Consider the following 23,373-nt stretch of genomic DNA (forward strand, 5'->3'; position numbering starts at 1 on the left):
GATCCCAGAGGACTGGAAAATCACTAATGTAACCCCCCTGTTTAAGAAGGGAGTGAGGCAAAAGATGGGAAATTACAGGCCGATTAGCCTGACCTCAGTCGTTGGTAAGATTTTAGAGTCCGTTATTAAAGATGAGATTTCAGAATACTTGGAAGTGCATGGTAAAATAGGGCAAAGTCAGCATGGTTTCATCAAGGGGAGGTCATGCCTGACAAATCTGTTAGAATTCTTTGAGGATGTAATGAGCAGGTTAGACAAAGGAGAGCCAATGAATGTTATCCACTTGGACTTCCAGAAGGCCTTTGACAAGGTGCTGCACAGGAGGCTGTTCAGTAAGATAAGAGCCCATGGTGTTAGAGGCAAGGTACTAGCATGGATAGAAGACTGGCTGTCTGGCAGGAGGTAGAGAGTTGAGATAAGGATGTCCTTCTCAGGATGGCGGCCAGTGACTAGTGGAGTTCCGCAAGGGTCGGTGTTGGGACCACAACTTTTCGCTTTATACATTAATGATCTAGATGAAGGAACTGAGGGCATCCTGGCTAAGTTTGCAGATGATACAAAGATAGGTGGAGGGACAGGTAGTATTGAGGAGGCAGGGAGGCTGCAGAAGGATTTGGACAGGTTTGGAGAATGGGGAAAGAAGTGGCAGATGGAATACAATGTGGGAAGTGTGAGGTCATGCATATTGGTAGGAAGAATAGAGGCATAGACTATTTTCTAAATGGGGAGAGAATTCATAAATCTGGAGTGTAAAGGGACTTGGGAGTCCTAGTCCAGGATCTCTTAAGGTTAACTTGCAGGTTGAGTCAGTAGTTAGGAAGGTAAATGCAATGTTGGCATTTATTTCGAGAGGACTGGAATTTTAAAGTAGGGATGTGCTGCTGAGGCTTTATAAGGCTCTGGTCAGACCACATTTAGAATATTGTGAGCAATTTTGGGCCTGGTATCTTAGGAAGGATGTGTTGGCCATGGAGAGGGTCCAGAGGAGATTCACGAGAATGATCCCAGGAATGAAAGGCTTAACATATGAGGAACGTTTGAGGACTCTGGGTCTATACTTGATGGAGTTTAGAAGGATTAGGGGGTATCTGATTGTAACTTACAGAATACTGAAATGCCTGGATAGAGTGGTCGTGGGGAATACATTTCCATTAGTAGGAGAGACAAGGACCCGAGGGCACAGCCTCAGAGTAAAGGGAAGACCTTTTAGAACAGAGATGAGGAGAAACTTCTTTCGCCAGAGAGTGGTTAATCTATGGAATTCATTGCCACAGAAGGCTGTGGAGGCCAGGTCATTGAGTGTATTTAAGACCGAGATAGATAGGTTCTTGATTGGTAAGGGGATCAAAGGTTACGGGGAGAAGATGGGAGAATGGGGTTGAGAAACTTAACAACCATGATTGAATGGCGGAGCAGACTCGATGGGCTGAATGGCCTCATTTCTGCTCCGATGTTTTGTGGTCTTATAGGATCAGTGCTGGAACCTCAACCATTTACAACCTATATTAATGATGTGGTTGAATGGGCCAAGTGTATTGCAGCCAAATTTGCTGACAATACAAAGATGGGTAGGAAATCTAGTTGTGAGGAGACAAAGAGCTAGGTTAAGTGAATGGGAAAACACTTGCAGATGGTGCATGATTTGGGAAAATGTGAGGTTTTCCACTTTGACAAGAGGAATGGAAAAGCAGAAATTATTTAAGTAGAGAGAGACTGCAGAATGCTGTAGTACAGAGGGACCTTGGGGTCTTGGCACATAAATCTCAAAAAGTTAGTAAGTAGGTACAGCAAGAAATTAGGAAGGTAACTGGAATATTGGCCTTTATTACAAGAGTGTTGGAGTATAAAAGTAGGGAAGTTTTGCAACAGATGTACAGGGCCTTGGTGAAACCACATCTAGAGTACTGTGTACAGTTTTGGTCTCCTTACATAAGGAGGGATATACCCAGCGTGTCCATTCTGAACCAAGTTTGCTGCTCCCTCTGTGTCCAGCACTGTCTGCATCCCTGGCACAAAGATTTCAAAAGAAGGAAGGAATCTGTCAGCATTTGAAAGATATTCAAAGAGAATTGAAGGGCTCCTTGGATGGCAAACTGTAATTAGTAGGGTGCCAGAGGGTTCCAGTCTTTGGGCCCCAACTATTTACAATCTATATTAATGACTTGGATTCAGGGAGAGAAGGTACGATAGCTAACTTTGCAGATGACACCAAAATAGGTGGGAAAGTAAGTTGCAATGAAGAAATAAGAAATTTACAAATGAATATGGACAGGTTAGGTGAATGGGCCAAAATTTGGCAGTTGGAGTTTAACGTGGATAAGTGTGAGGTTATCCGCTTTGGTCAGAAGAATAAAAAGTCGACTTATTAATTAAATGGAGAGAAACTTCAGCACAGAGGGATCTGGGTGTCCTCGTGCATGAATCGCTGAAAGCTAATATGCAGGTACAGTAGGTAATAAGGAAGGCAAATGGAATTTTGGCATTTATTGCTAAAGGAATAGAGTATAAAAATAGGGAAGTATTGTTGCAACTGTTTAAGGCATTGGTGAGACCGCACCTGGAGTACTGTGCACAGTTTTGGTCCCCTTACTTGAGGAAGGATGTTGTTGTATTGGAGGCAGGTCAGAGGAGGTTCACTAGATTGATTCCAGAGATGCAGGGCTTGTCTTATGAGCAGAGATTGAGCAGTTTAGGCCTATACTCGCTAGAGTGTAGAAGGATGAGAGGAGATCTAATTGGGGTATATAAGATGCTAAATGGGATAGACAAAGTAGACATGAGCAGATGTTTCCCCTTGTGGGGCATTGTAGAACAAGAGGCCATAGTTTTAGGTTAAAGGGTGGCAGATTTAAATCAGAGATGAGGAGGAATTACTTTTCTCAAAAGGTCGTGAATCTGTGGAATTCACTGCCTCAGAGTGCAGTGGATGCTGGGACGCTGAATAAATTTAAGGAGGAGATAGACAGGTTTTTAATTAGTAAACGGTTGAAAGATTAAGGGAGGAGGGCAGGAAATTGGAGTTGAGGCCGAAATGAGATCAGCCATGATCGTATTGAATGGCGGGGCAGGCTCGAGGGGCTGAATTGCCTACTCCTGCTCCTAGTTCTTATGTTCTTATAAGAGTTGAGATCTTTCTTTATTCTTGGAGAGTTGGACATCAGACTGTCTCCTTTCAATATGGAGCTCCATTGTAGGGCTGGGATCACTGAAGGAGCTGCCAATGAGTCCCACTCCCCTGCCCTTTCCCCAGAGCCTTCAGTAGAATCATAGAATGGTTACAGCATAGAAGAAGGTCATTCGGCCCATCATGTCCATGCCCACGCCAGCTTTCCGAAAGAGCTACTCAGCCAGTCCCACTCCCCAGCCATTTCATCATAGCCCTGCACATTTTTTCTGTTCAGATAATTATCCAATTCTGTTTTGAAAGGCATGATTGAACCTTCCTCCACCACACTCTCAGTCAGTGCACTCAAGATTCTAACCACTCACTGCATAAACAGAGTTTTCCTCATGTCACCATTGCTTCTTTTTCAATTCACCTTGAACCTATGACCACTGGCCCTCAGCCCTTCTACCACTAGGAATTGTTTCTCCCTGTCTACTCTGTCCAGATCCCTCATGATTTTGAGAATTTCTATCAAATCTCCTCTTAATCTTGTTTTCTCTAAACAGATCAGCCCCATCTTTACCAATCTATCCTCATAACTGCAGTTTCTCATCCCTGGAACCATTCTCAATAATCTGTTCTGCATCCTCTTCAATACCTTCACATCCTTCCTAAAGTGTGGTATCCAGAATTGGACACAATACTCCAATTGAGGTTGAACCAGTGTTTTATTCTGATTTCTCATAACTTCCTTGTTATTCCTGGGGAGTTGAACAACAGCCTTTCTCCTGTCGACATAGAGCTGCCTTATAGGGTTGTGATCACCTTTGAAAGAGCTGCCAATTAGCCCACACTCCCTTGCCCTTTCCCCAGAGCCCTGCAAACTTTACCTTTTAACTGGAGATCCAACTCACTTTAGAAAGTTGTTATTGAATCCGCTCCTATCCCCTTTCAGGCAGAACGTCTCAGGTCATAACTTATTGAGTAAAAAATGGTTCCTCATCTTCCTGATGCATTTTTGCCAATTATTTGATGTGATGTTTAATTGTTGGTTTCCTGTTGAAGACATTTCCTGAGTGGATTTAAGGGAACACGCTCGTGATATCTCAGAGAGACCAAACACACAACACACTGTACATTTGAAGCAAAGCTGATTTATTAAAATAGTAAACACCAGCTGCATTACAGGGATTGCTGAAAAAAGAGACATGACTAAGCTTTTTGTCTTGCACTCATCAGGACAATTCACAATGTTCAGCACCATTCGTGACTCCTCAGATACTGAAACAGTCCATGTCCAAATGCAGCAAGTCCTGGACAATATCCAAGTTTTGGCTGACAAATGGCAAGTAACATTCACGCCACACAGTGTCAGGCAATGACCATCTCAAAAAATAGAGAATCCAACCATTGCCCATCACCGTATCCCCCACTATCAACATCCTGGGGGTTACCATCTGCTAATTAGTTTAAATCTAAGCCCTCTGGTTATTGACATCTCTGTTAATGGAAATAAGTCCTTCCTATCCACTCTATCTGGGCCCCTCCTAATTTTATACACCTCAGTTAAATCTCCCCTCAGCCTCCTCTGTTCCAAAGAAAACAACCCCAGCCTGTCCAATTTTTCCTTCTAGTTAAAATTCGCCATTCCTGTCAATATCCTCGTAAATCTCCTCTGCACCCTCTCTGGTGTGAACACATCCTTCTTGTAATGCACTGACCAGAACTGTACTCAGTAGTCCAGCTGTGGTCTAACTAGTAGGTTATTCAGCTTTAGTATAACTTCCCTGATTGTGTAATAAAAACAGAAAATGCTGGGAATACTCAACAGCTCTGGCAGCATCTATGGAGAGAGAGGAGTTTCAGGTCTATGATCTTTCATCAACCGAAAATGCTAGAAATATTCCCTGTTCTTGTAATTTATGTCTCAGTTAATAACAGAAAGTATCCTACCTACCTCGCTTGTTCCTTCAGGGATCTGTGGAAATGCATTCCAATGTCCCTCTGTTCACCTACACTTCTCACTATCATACCAGTAATATCCTTTCCCTTTGCCGTATTTGCCGTCCCCAAATGTATTTATTACCTCACACTTCTCCAGGCTGATCTCCATTTGCTACTTTTCTGCCCACCTGACCATTCTATTGACACTTCCTACAATCGACAGCTTTCTTCCTCACTGTTAATGACAAGGTTGAAAATGTCTCAGTCATGTCCCCATGTTAAAGTCTAAATCAGTGATATATACCACAGAAGTATGGAATCCTGTGCTGAGCCATCCAGAACTCCACCAGAAACAGCCTCGTGGTCCCAAAAACATCTCTTGGCCATTCCCCTTTGCCTCCTGCTGCTCCAGCTGATGACACTTCTTGCACTTGTGATTGTCCAGCACAGAGAAGCATCCTGGTTTTCCCACATGGAACTGGAAGTGCACTCTACATGAATCAGATGTCCTGCCATGCCTTTATATGATTATTAACTCATTTAACCAAAATAAGCTAATCATTAAAATAAATGAAGATTCATCAGCTACCCATCAATCAGCTTCTTCTTTTGTGCTGAAGTCACCTTATTTTTTTAGAGGGAATTAACAAAAATGTTTTTCTTAACTTATTATCTAAACACCTCAGGGTTTAATTTACTGTAAAAAATTTAGACTTCTTCACTGTTTCAACCCATTGTTAGTTAGCTTTATCATTATTCCCTAGATTTAATTAATTGAATACTGACTACAATTATATGATAAATTATCAATTTGTCTTTAGTTTTAGGCTAATTGATTACTTTATAGTTGATTAATGCAGTGACCAGGGCCATACTCAGTACCCTAGCTGTGCTCTAACTAGTGTTTTACACAATTCTAACATAATCTCCCTGCTCTTATATTCTAGGCCTCAGACAAGAAAGTGTCCCAAATGCCTTCTTGACCACCTGATCTACCTGTCCAGCCACATTCAGGGATCTGTGGATGTGCACTCCAAGGTCACTCTGTTCCTCTGTATTTCTCAGCATCATCCCTTTTATTTTCATTCCCTTCTCTTGTTTGCCCTCCCCAATTTCATTATCACACACTGCTGCAGAATGATTTACATTTACCAACTTTCTGCTCATCTGACCAGTCCATTGATGTTTTCCTGCAGTCCATAGCTTTCTTCCTCATTGTCAACCACACCAGCAATGTTGATATCATCTGCAATCTTCTTGCTCATTGCCCCTACATTTAAATCTAAATCATTGATATAAACTATAAATTGTGGAACCCCACTGAAAACTGAAAACTGATGTCCAGACATGATTCAGTCCTGCATGTGATTAACAATAGCAATACCAGCAGATTCCAACCCCCGCTGTTGCATATGAACTTGCTGGTTTCTCAGCAGGTTGTTTGACTGAGCGAATCTCTTCCCACACACGGAGCAGGTGAACGACCTCTCCCCAGTATGAACTCGCTGGTGTGTCAGCAGATTCTGTTTACTTTTAAATCTCTTCTCACAGTCAGAACACTTAAAAGGTCTCTGATCAGTGTGAACAAGTTGATGTGTAGTGAGATGAGACTACTGAGTAAATCTTTTGCCAAACACAAGGCAAGTATATGGTCTCTCCCTTGTGTGAACTCGCTGGTGTATCAGGTCAGATGAATCAATGAATTCCTGCCCATATTGACTGCAGGTGAATGGCCTCTCCCCAGTGTGAGTGCATTCATGGTTCAGTAAATCCTTTTTACTTTTAAAGCTCTTCTCACAGTCAGAACATTTAAAAGGTCTCTTATCAGTGTGAACAAGTTGGTGCGTCAGCAGTTGGGGTGACTGATTGAATCCCTTCCCACACACATTGTAGGTGAATGGCCTCTCCCCAGTGTGAGTGCGTTGGAGTGTCAGTAGATCCTTTGTGCTTTTAAAGCTCTTCTCACAGTCAGAACATTTAAATGGTCTCTCATCAGACTGAGCTCGATGGTGAGTCCGGAGGTTTGACAAAGCATTAAATCCCTTCCCACATTCAAGACAGGTGAATGGCCATTCGCCAGTATGAACATGCTGGTGTGTGTACAGGCTGGATGACTGAGTGAATTGCTTCCCACGGAGCAGGTGAACAGTCTCTCCCCAGTGTGGCTGCGTCGATAAGTTTCCACCTCAGATGGGTAATAAAATCCCTTTCCACAGTCCCCACATTTCCATGGTTTCCCCATGGTGCGGGTGTCCTTGTGCCTCTCCAGGTTGCGCGGTCAATTGAAGCCCAGTCACACACAACACACACACACACATAACACGTGTACAGTCCCTCCCTGCTGTGAACAGTTGATGTTTTTTCAGGCTGTGTAACTAGTTAAAGCTCTTTCCACAGTCAGTTCAGTGGAAAACTCTCACTCAGGTTGTGCGTGTCTGTCTTTGTGCTTTTCCAGTCACACTGATGTTTGAAACATTTTCCCAAACATAGAACAGCCAAACATTTCTCCTTCCACGTTCTAGGCCAATGATATTCGGATCCTGATGAATCAAGTGACTGTCAGATCTTGATGTGGTGTTTGGTTTGAATTTCTCATCTGCAAATCCAACCCTCCCAATACCCTGTAAATGAAGTTTAAATTGAAATACTCAAATATGCAATCGACAAACAGGCCATTCTGTCCAACTATTGTTAGTTTTATGCTTCTCCTCCCTTTCCATGCAAATCATCCCACCTTTCAGTTTACCTTTCTAATCCCTTTTCTCCCATGTACTCATCTAGTCTCCTGTTGAAACTATCACAAAGTTTCTCCCTCAAGGATTTCTTGTGAGTTCCACATTGTAACCACTCTCTTGTGTGAAAAAATTTCAAGTGGAAACATTCTCTCCATATCTACCCAGTCCAACCCATTGATCATTGTAAAGACCTCGATCTAAAGAAAAAATGCCCCAACCCAAACTTTCCCAACACCTGTAATTTTTTTTTTGGTTTACAAAATTCATCAGTTGGTCCAGGATAGAAATTGGGAAGAGACAAACGTTTCTCTCGGTTTGAGTTTGCTGTGTGTAAATCCTCCTCTTCTTACCCCCTGTAAAAGGAGTTTCAAATATCCATCCCTGTCAGTCCCGGATAGAAACCAACAACATTCTCTCCTCCTGCTCCGGGTTTATCACCGGGACATTTCCTCTTGGCTCCACTCTGTGCAAACGGAGAACCGGGGTTTGCAGTTTTCACAGCACGTTTCCGGAGCCTCTCCATCCACCCGCTGGATCCATCGCTCTTTCCGCTCCGCCATCCCTCCTTTTACCCATTGTGAATCCGAGAGAGAAGCGTCTGTCCCTGGTCATCTGACACTGCGCATGCTCCCAACACTGGGCAGCACTACGCCTGCGCACTGCTCTCCTGTGGTAATGGACAGGGGACATTCTCCACCCCGGGGGATGCTGGGTAACAATGCTGCCATCGAGAACCCCAATTATGAACAGGTTTTTTTTGCTTTCACACTGGGGTCGGATGGCCAATAAATAAGATTAAATCCGTACTGGTTTTCCTTAATTAACCCACATTTATATAAGTGATTATTAATTTTATCCCGAATCATTGCTTCTAGTATTTTCCCCACCACAGAAGTTAAACTGACTGGCCTGTAGTTACTGGGCTTATCTTTCCTTTGTTTCAACAAATTTGTAACGTTTGCAATTCTCCAGTCCTCTGGAGCTACCTTTGTGTCTAAGTGAAATTGGAACGTTATGGCCAGTGCCTCTGCAATTTCCATTCTCACTTCCTTCATTATCCTTGGATGCAACTCATCCAGTCCTGGTGCTTTATTAACTTTAAGTATAGACTGTCTATCTAATATCTCCTTCTTATCAATTTTAAATACTTCTATTGTTTTAATGACCTCCTCATCTTCTTCCTTGGTAAAGACAGATGCAAAATATTCTTATAAAAGCAAAATACTGCAGATGCTAGAAATCTGAAACAAGAACTCAGCAGATCTGACAGCCTCTTACTCTCTCCAATGTTATACTTTCATTTATTCTCTCTCCAGGAAGAATGTGTCTCTTGTTCTTTGTGGTTTCATTGGCCTTCATTGCTTTTTATCATCCATAATTGGCCTTTAATGTAAGCGGATTGGAGTCGAAGAATTAAGTTGTCTTGCTACAGTTATACAGGGATTTTCTGAGACCACATCTGCAATACTGTATGCGGTTTTGGTTTCCACATTTAAAGAAGGATATACCTGCATTGGAGGTAGTACAGTGAAGGTTCACTACATTGGTCCCTGGGGTGAAATGGTTGTCGTATGATCAGTGGCTGAGTAAATTGGGTCTATAACCTCAGGAATTTAAAAGGTGAGAGGTGATTGCATTGAAACATTTCAGATTCTAAGGAGCTTGACAGGGCAGACATGGAGCAGTTGTCTTCCCAGCTGAAGAATCAAAAAGATGGGGCACAGTCTCAGGATAAGGAGATGATCATTTAGGATTGAGATGAGGAAACATTTATTCACTCATGTTGTTGTGAATATTTGGAATTCTCTACTCCAGAGAATATGGTCTATTGTTGGATTCATTTAAGGCTGAGATAGATAAATCTTTGGTCTCTCAGTGAATCGTCGGATATGGGGAACAGGTGGGAAAGTGGAGTTGAAGCTGAAGATCAGCTATGATCGTATTCAATGATGGAGCAGCCTGGAGGGGCCCTATGGTCTATTCTGCTGCTTTTTACTATGCACTTAAGTCCAGAAAATGCTTTTAACTTGTAAAACTGATTCGATTTCTGATTCCCAGCTGTTTGTGTTTTAATCTTGCCCCATTGAGTGATTTCACTGCGACTGAATATGGTTTTACTGATCAATGGACATTGAGCTCTCAGTGACAGCACTGCAGATACCATTCGTTTAACTGTTCTGTGTGGAAATGAGAAACTGAGCAGAAAATGGTTAACAGGTGCACTTCTCTCAAACACTGAGATTAGAGAGGGGAAAATGTGTTATTGTTGACAGCAAGCAGTCTCAGGCATTCCATGTCCGATTGGTTGTTTTTATTTAATTGTCAGAAAATAGGGAAGTGTAACATAGAAATAACATGAGTTCATACAACTCCACTTCTCCCCCCCCCCCCCATTTTACATCATTATTTTGTTAAACACTCCAAGATTTAATCCTTTTAATCCCATTTGTCTTCAATACTCGACTTTCCAAGAGCTTATTTTAAACTCTTCAACTCATCTGTGATGGTCACTCTCTGTGCCCAACCTGCTTTTTTTTAGGAAATAAATTGATCATTACTTCTTTCTGTCAGCCTAACTTTCTCTCTTTCTATGTATCTGTCTTTCTCACTCTGCATCATTCTTCATCAATCCCACTCTTTACAGTCTTTGGAAAATATATTGTCCTTCAATAGAAACAGGAGGATGTCATTCAGCCCCCTTGACACTACTCCGAATTCACTAAGAGAATTGCTGATCCGCCTATCAGCATCGTTCCCTTACTTCCATCTTCCTCACTCAACAAAAGCAGGAATAACACTGGCAAACAAACTCCCAGGAGGAGGTTGGGTGTGGGGGGCTCAATTCCACTTGAGCATTCATTGATTAAACCAAAGTCCAACACCATAATCACTCGACCAACCTGCTGCATTGGAACCTTTTGCTGACCACTCATTGGGCCTTTCAGTGAACGAGACAGGACACGTTCCAATGGTCATGGTGAGTTTCTTTTTCTCAAATGTTCCTTCATTCTATTTTCATCAGTCTCCAATTTGAAATGACTGACAAGTTCTTCTCGTTATTATAACTGAGAATGTGTCTATCTGCTCAGCATTAACTGAACACGGTAAGAGAGATGCTTTGGGATTATTTGAACACATTGGTGAACACATTGGTGTTCAGTGCATTGGGAGGATTCGGAGAGAAGCCGGAAGCGGCGGATAGTGAGAATAGAGAATATTCATTGTTTAATATTCAGCTCTGGGGCCGCACTCGGGATTTGTAAACCCCGCCCGGGGTTTATTCACCCTCTCACTTGACAGTTCACAATACCCGGCTGATTGACAGCAGATCAGGACCAATAGCAGGAGGGGGCGTGTCCGCGGCAGCGGCTGGTCTCGAGCCAATCGGAGTGATGGAGGGGCGGGGCTAGGATGCGACTGAAGCATGCGCAGTACTGGAATCGGAGCAGGAAGAAGGCGGTCGAGTTCAGATCACAAAGGGTGAGAAATGAAGCCGACGGCTGGAGATTGTGAACCGGGGGGAGCCTGGAAACAATGCACGAGCTCAGGGGGCGGGTGGAGATTATGAACCGGGGGGAGCCTGGAAACCGCGCGCGAGCTCGGGGGACGGGGAGACGGTGGACTAGTGGTAATGTCACTGGGCTAGAAACCCAAAGACCCTGTTCTGAGGATATGGATTCAATTCAGTGAATAAATCTGGAATATAAATCTCGTCTCGGAAATAGTGACCATAAAACTATCATGGGTTGTTTTAAACCCCCATCTGGTTCACCTGCGCCCCTTCAGGGAAGGAAATCTGCCAACCTACATGTGACTCCAGACCCACAGTGAAGTGGTTCACTCTGAAACCGTCCAGCAAGGCACTCAGTTCCAGGGCTATTAGGGATGGGCAACGCCCACATCCCATCATAGAATTAAAAAAAACATGGTGACTGGAAACCCTGCTAAGAGGCCTGGCTTATGCAGGCAACTGCTTGTCACCATCTTGGGAGGGGAAGGTGTGGGGTTGGGGTTGAATGGCTGACCATATTGGTGAGGGAATTGTCATTTGTGGGAGAAAATTCCAAACTTTTTGTTTTTGTGTCAACAATTGTTACCTCATTTCAATCTGAAAGACCTGGCTACAATTTTTAGACTATGCCCCTAGTCCACAACTCCCCAATTAACAGAAATAATTTCTTTCTATCTTGGATAAATTCCTGGAAACACAATCCAAGTTTCAGTCATCTCTCCTGATAATTTAATTTCAGGTATCATTGTGACTGGAAATGCATCTGGATACACAAAGCCCTGATCAGACGGCATCTGGAGAATGGTGTTCAGTTCTGGGCAGGATGGATACGTTTTCCTTGGAGGGAGTGCAGCACAGATTTACCTGAAAGATACCTGGACTCCAAGAGTTAAATTGTGAGGAGAGATGACACAAAGTTGGGTTGTATTCCCTGGAATTTAGAAGATTAAGGTGTGATTTGATCAAAGTTGTCAAAATATTAATTGGAACTGAGTGGATATATAGAGAGAAACAATTTCCACCAGTTGGGGAATCTGGGACTGTTCAATGTCATTAATACCTTTGGTTAACAAAGATTGTCCAATGTCAGATTTAACATTAACATTGATCTTGCATCAACCAGGGATGAGAACTGAACATCCAGGGCTTTTCAGTATTTAGGAAGGACAGACAAAAAGGAAAAGGCGATGGAGTTGCATTGCTGGTTCAAGAGGATATCAACGCAATAGTGGGCATAATGTAAACATGAAAGCTAGACCTTTCAGAAGTGAAGTTAGCAATCACCTCTACACATAAAGGAAGGTAGAAGTGAGGAACTCTGTTCCACAAACAGCGGTTGATGCAGGATCAATGTTAATGTTAAATCTGACATTGAACAATCTTTGTTAACCAAAGGTATTAATGGATGTGGCGCAAAGGCAAGTGTATAGTTAGATCACAGATCAGCCATGATCTTATTTCATGGTGGAACAGACACGAGGGACTAAATAGCCATCCCCTTGAATCATAGAAACTTACAGCACAGAAAGAGGCCATTCAATCTTTTGTGCTTCTGCTGTCTCTTTGAAAGAGCAGTCATGTTTAGACCCACAAACCCGCATTCTGTTTGTAATCAGTAACTTCCTCATTCTCAAATCCCTGTCAACTTCCTTTTAAAATTCCCTGTAAAATCAGGTTCCAGCACCTTTTCAGGTCAAGAGTTCCCAATCCTGACAACTCCCTGTTGGTGCAGAAACTGCTGAATTCGATGTTGAGTCTGGAAGGTTGTAAAGTGTTGAATCTAAAGATGAGCTGCTGTTCCTCAAGCTCCCATTGAGCTTCATTGAAACAGTTCAGGGGGCCAAGGACAGAGAGGTCAGAGTGGGAGTGGAGCAGAGAATTAAAATGACAAGTGACCAGAAGCTCAGGGTCAAGCTCAGACTGAACGGAGGTTGTTCCACAAAGTGATCACCCAATCTGTGTTTGATCTTCCCAACGTAGAGCAGACCACATGGTGAGCACTGAATAAAGAAACTAAATGGAAAAAATTACAAGTAAATAACTGTTTGTTGTAGGCCGAAGAAAGATGCTTTATTTGAAGAGTAAGGGTTACAAACTAAAACAAGCTGATTTCCAGAATATTAAATCATCAGTCCAGTTATAGAGATTATTAACATCAGCAGAAACAAACCCACACTTTCGGAATTAAAATGGTTCAGTCCTGGATATGATTAACAGCAGAATCCAACCCCTGGAGTCACTGCTGAACTTGCTGGTGTGTCAGCTGGTTGGATGATGGACTAAATCCCTTCTCACATGTGGAGCAGGAGTCCGGCCTCTCCCCAGTGTGAACTCACTGCTGTGTGTCTTGGAGGTGATGGTTTTCCCCATGCACCAGGTGCTCATCTTTCCAGATGGTGGGGGTCATGGGTTTGGGAGATTCTATCAAAAATTCTGGTTGAATTGCAGATCTATGAAATCCATCTCCTTTTTCCCTCCTCCACCTCTCTCTCTTCTCCCATAGAAGCCAGAGTCTTGTGTAGGCCCAGACCGGGTGGCAGGTTCCCTTCCCTGAAGGACATTGGTGAACCAGTTGGGTTTTTATGACAATCCAGCATTTTTCATGGTCATTTTATCTTAGTGTCAGCCCCACAAATTACCAGATTCATTCAGCTCAAGTTCACAGCCTGCCCTTGTGTTTTTGTGGGTTCTGTTTCATATTTCCTTGTATGTTTTCAATTCATTTTACAGGATATTAGAAAGATTTTCAGTCGGGAAAGTCAAACCAAACATCACATCAAAATCTGCCAGAGTCGTTCGATTCATCAGGACCTGAATATCATCAGCCGTTGAACATGGAAGCAAAAAGTACCATTCACACCAGGGAGAAACCCTGGAAATGTGGAGACTGTGGGAAGGGATTCAGATCCCCGTCTGAGCTGGAAACTCATCGACGCAATCACACCGGGGAAAGGCCGTTCATCTGCTCCGTGTGTGGGAAGGGATTCATTCAGTTAGTCTGTCTTCAGAGGCACCAGCGACTTCACACTGGGGAGAGGCCGTTCATCTGTTCTGTGTGTGGAAAAGGATTCACTCTCTCATCCCACCTGCTGAAACACCAGCAAATTCACACTGATAAGAGAGAGTTTAAATGTCCCAACTGTGAAAAGAGCTTTAAAAACCCGCACGGACTGAGGGTGCACCAGCACATTCACACCAGGTATGCACCATTCAGCTGCTCACGGTGTGGGAAGAGGTTCAGGACATCACCCCACCTTCTGACACACCAACGAGTTCACACTGATGAGAGACCTTTTAAATGTCCAGAATGTGGGAAGTGCTTCAAAACTACTGGGGATCTGCAATATCATCAACGTATTCACACTGATGAGAGACCATTCAGGTGCTCTCACTGTGGGACTGGCTTCAGGCAATCGTCTCACCTCACTACACACCAGCGCACTCACACTGGGGAGAGGCCATTCACCTGCTCCCAGTGTGGGAAGGGATTCAGTCAGTCATCCAACCTGTTGACACACCAACAAGTTCACACTGAGGAGAGGCCATTCACCTGCTCTGAATGTGGAAAGGGATTCACACGATCATCCCACCTGCTGAGCCACCAGCACATTCACACTGGGGAGAGGCCATTTACCTGCTCCAAGTGCGGGAAGGGATTCACACAATTATCAGCGCTGCTGACACACCAGCGAGTTCACACCGGGGAGAGACCCTTCACCTGCTCCATGTGTGGGAAGGGATTTAATCGATCATCCAACCTGGGGAAACACCAGCGAGTTCACATGTGACTGCACTGCTCTGATTCTGCTGCTGTTAATCAGATTCAGGAGTGAACCTTGTTAATTATGATATTGGGGAAGTGTTGATGCTGTTGTTGCTAACCACAGTATCCAGGCTGGAGTTGACAATTGTGAAGTGCCTTTCACAATCTCAGGACATCTCTGTGTGCAGTAAGCCTCCACAAACAGCAATGTGATAATGACCAGACATGATCTGTTTTTAGTGAGATTAGTTGAGGGTGAAATATTGGCCTCACAGGGGAGAACTCCCCTCCTCTCCTTCCAAATAGTGGCCATGGGATCCTTCATAGTCCATGTCCAAATGCAGCTACACCTGGATAATATCCAGATTTGGGCTGACAAGTGGCAAGTAACATTCAGGCTACAGAAGTGTCAGGCAATGACCATCTCCAACCATTGGCCCTTGATGTTCATAGGCATTACCATCACTGAATCCCCCACGATCAACATCCTGGGGGTTACCATTGACCAGAAACTGAACTGGACCAGCCATATAAATACTGTGGCTACAAGAGCAGGTCCGAGGCTAGGAATCATGCATCGAGTAACTCACCTCCTGACTCCCCAAAGCCTGTCTACCATCTACAAGGCACAAGTCAGGAGTGTGTTGGAATACTCCCCACTTGCCTGGATGAGTGCAGCTCCCACAACACTCAAGAAACTTTACACCATCCAGGACAAAGTAGCCTGCTTGATTGGCACCACATCCTCAAACATTCACTCCCTCCACCACCGATGCACAGTAGCAGCAGTGTGTACCATCTGCAAGGTGCACTGCAAGAATTCACCAAGGCTCCTTCAACAGCACCTTTCAAACCCACAACCGCTACCATCTGGAAGGTCAAGGGCAGCAGATAGATGGGAATACCACCACCTGGAAGTTTCCCTCCAAGTCACTCACTATCCTGACTTAGAAATATATCGCCGTTCTTCACTGTCGCTGGTTCAAAATCCTGGAACTCCCTTCCTAACAGCACGGTGGGTGTACCTACACCACATGGACTGCAGCACTTCAAGAAGGCAGTTTACCGCCACCTTCTCAAGGGCAACTAGGAATGGGCAATAAATGCTGGCCCAGCCAGCGAAGCCCATATCGCATGAATGAATGAACAAAAAACATCTAGAGTATTGTGTACAGTACTGTTCTCCTTATTTAGGAAAGATGTCAATGTGTTAGAAGCAGTTCGGAGATGGTTTACTAGACTAATACCAGGAATGGGTGGGTTGTCTTATGAGGAAAGGCTTTTTTTTCATTTGTTCATGGGATGTGGGCATCACTGGCTAGGCCAGCATTCATTGCCCATCCCTAATTGCCCTTGTTCAGAGGCATTTCAGAGTCAACCACATTGTTGTGGGTCTGGAGTCACATGCAGGCCAGACTAGGAAAGGATTGCACAGTAAAGGGCATTAGTGAACCAGATGGGTTTTTACAACAACTAACAATGGTTTCATGGTCACCAACAGACTCTGAACTCCAGATGTTTTATTGGATTTAAATTCCAGCATCAGCTGTGGTAGGATTCAAACCCGAGTCCCCAGAGCATTACCCTGGGACTCTGGAATACTAGTCAGTGACAATACCACAGTGCCACTGCCTCCCCTCCCACCAAGGTTTGGCTTGGACAGGTTAGGTTTGTATCTGCTAGAATTTAGAAGAACAAGAGGTGACTTAATTGAAATGTTTAAGATCCTGAGGGGTCTTGACAGGGTGGATGTGGAGAGGATGATTCCTCCTGTCGGAGAATCTAGAACTAGGGGTCACTGATTATAAATAAGGGTTTGCTCATTTAAGACAGAGATGAGGAGAAATTTTTTTCCCTCAGAGGGCTGTGAGTCTTTGGAACTCACCATTAGAGATATAAATTAGCCATGTGGGTCAAAAAATCAAAGGGGTTGTTTTTACGGTAAAAGACAGTTAATTTACATTTCTGTTTGGACCATCCTTGGTATATCACGTCATGTAGATAAGCTGTGGGGGTTAGGAAAGTTCTTTGGTTTAATTTATCTGTGTGTGGCCATCTTGGGGATGCAACAGAGAGTGGGTGGGGCTTCATGGTCCCAGTGACCATGAGAGAAAATGATGAATTCATTGATTACATTCTCACTCTCCATACAGGGACTTGAGAACAGAACCCAGCCAGATTAGAGAGAGGGATAAACTGGGAGTGAGGAGAGGAATGGTGGAGATGGTATGATGGGTTTGGCAGGGTGACCATATCTCATGGAGAAAATTAAGGGACAACCTGCCGTGGGAGTCCATATGAGTGGGTGGGAGGGTCTTGATTGGGATGCTGTCAGAGCTGGTGAGGCGCAGAGGAATGGGGTGAATTGGCTGCCAAAGCTGTTGGAGCACAGAAACAGTAAGGCACAGTGTTCTGCATGAGACGTGACCACAAAGGTCCAATTTAAGCGACAAACAGTGTTCTGGCACCAGGAAGCCCAGGACAGCTGAATACAGGACAATTCTGTAAAATCCTGTACATTTGATCACCCTGCATTTTGGATTCCAGCACAGGGAGGAGGAAGAGTGTGTGGGATGAGAGTTTACTGCCTTGCAGGAACAAGAGAGGAAACCATATTCCATAGAAACCAAAATTGTCTGTTTAGAATTTCTATCCTGTCTTTACAGTGATGAGCTTTGTAAACTCCTTTTCCAGGATATTAGAATGGGTTTTACAGGCAGGAGGCTCCAACCGAACACCACAGCATGATCTGACAGAGTCACTCGATTCATCAGGACCTGAAGATCATCAGCCTTTCAATGTGGATGGAGAAATGTTTGTCTGTTCTGCCTGTGGGGAAATGTTTCAAACATCAGTATGACTGGAAAATCACCAAGACACGCACACCCGAGTGAGAATGTTCCAGTGTACTGACTGTGGAAAGAGCTTTAGTTACACAGCCTGATTAAAGATCACACCATTCACAGTGGGGAGAAACCATACACATGTTCTGTGTGTGGATGAGGCTCCAACTGATTATCCAATCTGAAGAGATACAAGGACACCGGCACCATGGAGAAACCATGGAACTGGGAGGAATGTGGTAAAGGATTCAATTCTTCATCCAGGCTGGAAATTCATCAATGCATTCACAATGGGGAAAAGCCATTCAGTTGTACCATGTGTGGGATGGGATTCACTCGGTCATCCGGCCTTCAGTCACACCAGTGAGTTCACACTGAGAAGAAGCCATTCAGCTGCACAACCTGCGGAGAGAGGTTCAAGTCTTCATCCATCCTCACTGAACACCAGCGGATTGACATGGGTGGGAGACCATTCACTTGCTTTGTGTGTGGGAGTTGTAGCAAGGATATGCTTTTGCTTCAGTGACTGGAAGCCAATGTCCAGTGGCTTACCACAGGGATCTGTGCTGAGTCCCTTATTATTTGTCATTTATATAAATGACATAGATGACTAGGTTGGGGGTAGGATTAGTAAGTTTGCGGATGACACAAAGATTGGCCGGGTAGTTAACAATGAGGTTGAATATCTTGGGCTACAGGAAGAGATAGATGGGATGGTCAAATGGGCAGATAAGTGGCAGATGGAATTTAACCCTGAAAAGTGTGAGGTGATACACTTTGGAAGGAGTAATTTGACAAGGAAGTATTCAATGAATGGCATAACACTAGCAAGTTCTGAGGGACAAAGGGACCTTGGTGTGTGTGTCCATAGATGTCTGAAGGTGGAGGGGCATGTTAGTGGGGTGGTGAAAAAGGCATATGGGACACTTGCCTTTATCAATCGAGACATAGATTACAAAAGTAGGGAGGTCATGTTGGAGTTGTATAGAAGCTTAGTGAGGCAACAGCTGGAATACTGTGTGCAGTTCTGGTCACCACATTATAGGAAGGATGTGATTGCACTGGATGGGGTGCAGAGGAGATTCACCAGGATGTTGCCTGGGATGAAACATTTAAGTTATGAAGAGAGGTTGGATAGACTTGGGTTGTTTTTGTTGGAGCAGAGAAGACTGAGGGGCGACCTGATCGAGGTGTACAAGATTATGAGGGGCATGGACAGGGTGGATAGGAAGCAGCTATTCCACTTAGTTGAAGGGTCAGTCACAAGGGGACATAAGTTCAAGGTGAGGGGCAGGAGATTTAGCGGGGAATGAGAGGAAAAACATTTTTACCCAGAGGGTGGTGACTGTCTGGAATGCGCTGCCTGGGAGGTTGGTGGAGGTGGGTTGCCTCACATCCTTTAAAAAGTACCTGGATGAGCACTTGGCACATCATAACATTCAAGGCTATGGGCCAAGTGCTAGTAAATGGGATTAGATAGGTAGGTCAGGTGTTTCTCACGTGTCAGTGCAGACTCGATGGGCCAAAGGGCCTCTTCTGTACTGTGTGATTCTGTGTGGGAAGGGACTCACTGAGGTATTCGCCCTCCAGTAACACCACTGAATGCACACGAAGGAGAATCCATTCAGCTGTACTTCCTGCGGAAAGAGTTTCAGGTAGTCAACCGACCTCAGTGAACACCAACTTACACTGTGGAGAAGCCGTTCACCTGCTCCATGTGTGGAAGGGATTTCCTTGGTCATCCCAACTGCTGACACATCAGTGAGTTTACATTGGAGACAGACCATTCATCTGCTCCTTGTGTGGGAAGGGATTCCCTTGGTTATCCAAACTGCTGACACATTAGCGAGTTCACACCGGGGACAGACCGTTCATCTGCTCCTTGTGTGGGACTGGATTCACTCAGTCACAACACCTACTGAGACACGAGCGGGTTCACAAGTGATGACAGGGGTTGGATTCTGCTGCTGTTAATCACACCCAGGATCGATAGTCTGACAATAATTGGTTTGTTTCTGCTGATGTTAACAAAACTGTAACTGGCTGGAGTTTAATATTCTGGAAATGTCACTGATTTTCAGGGCTGCATTGTCCCTTTTTAAAAGCTTCATCTGTGATCTTTCTCCTTAATACGAGAACTCTCGATGGGAGCTAATTTACAATAAAATTATGAACTTTTAATTCAATCTTAAATTGATCTTTGATGCAAACTCTACAATTCAGTTTTTGAAAGGTTCCACTGATTAACATCTCCAATTAGAAAGTGCTGATTAACCCTTGCTGACAATTCTTACTGACTTCCACATTCTTCAAAGTGACACCTCCATTATGAAGTTAAATTATGAAGGAACAGCAATTAAACTGGTGAAATATTTTACAGGCAGATCAATAAAAGCTTCATCAATCAACACTGATATTGATGAAGTTTGGAAGTCACTGATTCAATCATTTCTGACACAGCAGCAGCAACATTTGGTAAAGGTGGAACCCACAGCAAAGACTGATTTGAGACCAACTCAGCAAAGATGACATCTGTCATTGAATCAAAAAGCAACCTGATGCACAACATAAAGCCAACAGCCAAATACTGTGTGCAGACCTGGTCACCATATGAATTTAAGGGGAAGTGGTGGAGTGGTATTGTCACTGGACTCGTGTTCCAGAGACCCAGGGTAATGGGGATGCGGGTTTGAATCCCACCATGGCAGATGGTGGAACTTGAATTCAAATATCTGGAATTAGAAGTCCAGTGATGACCATGAAACCATTGTCATAAAAACCCATCTGGTTCACTGATGCCCTTTAGGAAAGGAAATCTGTCATCCTCACCTGGTCTGGCCTATGTATGACTCCAGACCCACAGCAATTCCTAAAAATGCTTTCTAAACAAGGTCAATTAGGGATTGGCAATAAATGCATGGGTTTATATGTCATGAGAATGCACACACACAAACAAACTGGGTCTTTTCTTTTGAAATAAGACGTCTGAGGGCTGAGCTAATCATTTAAAATGATGAAAGGTTTTGATAGAAAGGATACAGAGAGAATGTTTACTCTTGTGGAGAAAAGCGTAACTAGACACTATCAATATAAAATTGTCACCAAGAAATCCAATAGGGAATTCAGAAGAAACTTCTTCACCCACAGATGGCGTGAGTGAAGTGAAAAGTATTAATGTACTTATGGAGAGGCTGGACAAACATATGAGGGAGAAGGGGATATTGGGTTACAGTGATAGATTTGGAAGTGGAAAGATGGGAGGAGGCTTGAGTGGAACATAAACACCGAAATGGACTGGATTGGCCGAATGGTCTGTTTCTGTGCTGTATGTCTATGTAATCCTATGTAAGGCTTCAACTGATTGTCCAACCTGAAGAGACACAAGGACACCCACAACAGGGAGAAACCATGGAAATGCGGGGACTGTGGAAAGAGATTCAGCTTTCCATCCCAGCTGGAAACTCATGGGCTCAGTCACACTGGGGAAGAGACTGTTCCCCTGCACCATGTGGAGGAAGGGATTCACCGAATCATCCAACTTCCATAAATGCCAGCACACTCACAGTGAGGAGAAACTGTGAAACTTACACTGTGTGTGGGAAGAGATTCACTCAGTCACCCATTCTCCAGATACAGTCTGTAAGAATTCTGTTCTTTCTTTGTCTGTATATTTATACAGTCTGTAGGAGTTGTGTTCTTTCTTTGCCTGTGTGTTGATCTGCAGGGTAGAGTCTGTTGGGGGTGATATCATGCTTTGAACTGGCTTGTTCTAGTTTAGAACTGAGAGATGGTGGAAGTGCAGAAGTTCTATGTAACTCTTTTGAGTACAAACACGTTTCCATCTGTTTTTTCAGATGAAGTTACATTGTTTCATAGTTTGCCATTGTGAGATTTGAACTCTTGATCTTGGGGTTATAAGCCCAGTACCATAACCACTTGGCTATTTAGACCAAGCCTACAGAAGTTCTATGTAATCACAGAGGAATGTGTGTGCTCTCAACAACAGGCGAACGCTGTTCAGATGAACACATCTGTGATTGGACAAGAGCCACATGATTGTGTAGTGAAATGTACATGGACAGTTCTGATTGGTGGCCTCAGGGGAGCCAGTTGGGAGGGCGGGGGGTTTCCAGCATAAAAACAGTCCTCTCAAGGAGTTTGATGCAGGGGAGAAAAGAACAGAGGGAAGAAGACAAAGAAATAAGAAAGAAGCAAGAAAGCTGGAAACTCCACACGAAAACCAGAAGCTACGGGGAAAGAAGTGCGCTCTGCTGTCCAGATATGACACGGGAAATATAGAGCTCACATTATTCTGTAAATCACTGCTTGAACTTTACCTTTAGTCCAGAAGTTTGTCCTGCCTTTCTCTTAATAAAGCTGCTCCATAACTGAACTTTATTGTCACATCCGATCCTGTTGTAAGTAAGGAGTTCAATCCCTACAATCCACAAGTTCACATCAAGGAGATTCTGTCCATCTGCTCCATTTGTAGGAAAGGATTCACTTGTGTGTCCAGCCTCACTGCCCATGAAGTTGTTCACTCTGATAAGAGACCTTATAATTGTTCTCACTGTGTGAAGAGTTTTAAAAGCTCTAAAGATCTGATGAAATACCAACTCTCTCACACTGAAGAGAAACCATTCACCTGCACTAAGTGTGGGAGGAGATTCACTACTCACTCAACCTACGGACACACCAACCATCCTGCCAATGGAAACAATTTCTCCCAATGTAAATGAAAACTCCTAAAAATAATCATTTCCACACCTCTATTAAATCAGTCCTTAACCTCCTCTGCTCTCAAGAGAACAATTCCAGTTTCTCCAGTCTCTCTGTGTAACTGAAACCTCTCACCACTGATACTAATCTGATAAATTTTCCCTGCATTCTCTCGAAGCACCAAAGTGTGGTGCTCAGAATTGAGCACAAGACTACAGCTTTTCCACTCCATGTCCCCATTAGTAAACCGAGGTTCCCATTATATTTTTATAAACAATTGATCAACACGTCTTGACAGATTCAAAGGTTTGTGTCCATACACTCCCAGGTCACTCTGTTCCTGCACTGTGTATAAAATTATACCATTTAGTTTATACTGCCTCCCATCATTCGTCCTTCCAAATTCATCATTGACTGTGAATCACTTTGAAATGTTCTGAGGACGTGGAAGGTGCTAAATGAACACGAGAACTTCCTTTTACAGCTAATTAAAAGTTGTAGATTTTGATCCAAAGATTAACTACTTTACTGTAGAAAAACTCCAACTGGGAGTCAGTGAATTACAAGGAATGATCCCAAACAATGGTTCTTCAAGTACACTGCAGACCCGGCAGCTCAATCAGCTCCACTCTCAGCTCAGGAGAACTCAACATCTCCACATGCTATCAACAGGGGAGTTCTGGTGCAGTGAGACCAATATTCGTGTTTTAACTATCACCACCAAAAAAAAACTGGATTAATTAGTCACTGGT

The 23,373-nt window shown here is 43.7% G+C and overlaps 1 pseudogene; it reads left to right on the forward strand.

Annotated features, from left to right (window-relative positions):
* Positions 1-15,397, forward strand: part of LOC121270271 — a 31,047-nt pseudogene extending 15,650 nt beyond the window's left edge.
* Positions 15,398-23,373: the final 7,976 nt, after the last annotated feature.

The sequence above is a fragment of the Carcharodon carcharias genome, chromosome 27 (assembly GCF_017639515.1).
Source record: "Carcharodon carcharias isolate sCarCar2 chromosome 27, sCarCar2.pri, whole genome shotgun sequence".
NCBI classification, from domain to species: Eukaryota; Metazoa; Chordata; class Chondrichthyes; order Lamniformes; family Lamnidae; genus Carcharodon; species Carcharodon carcharias.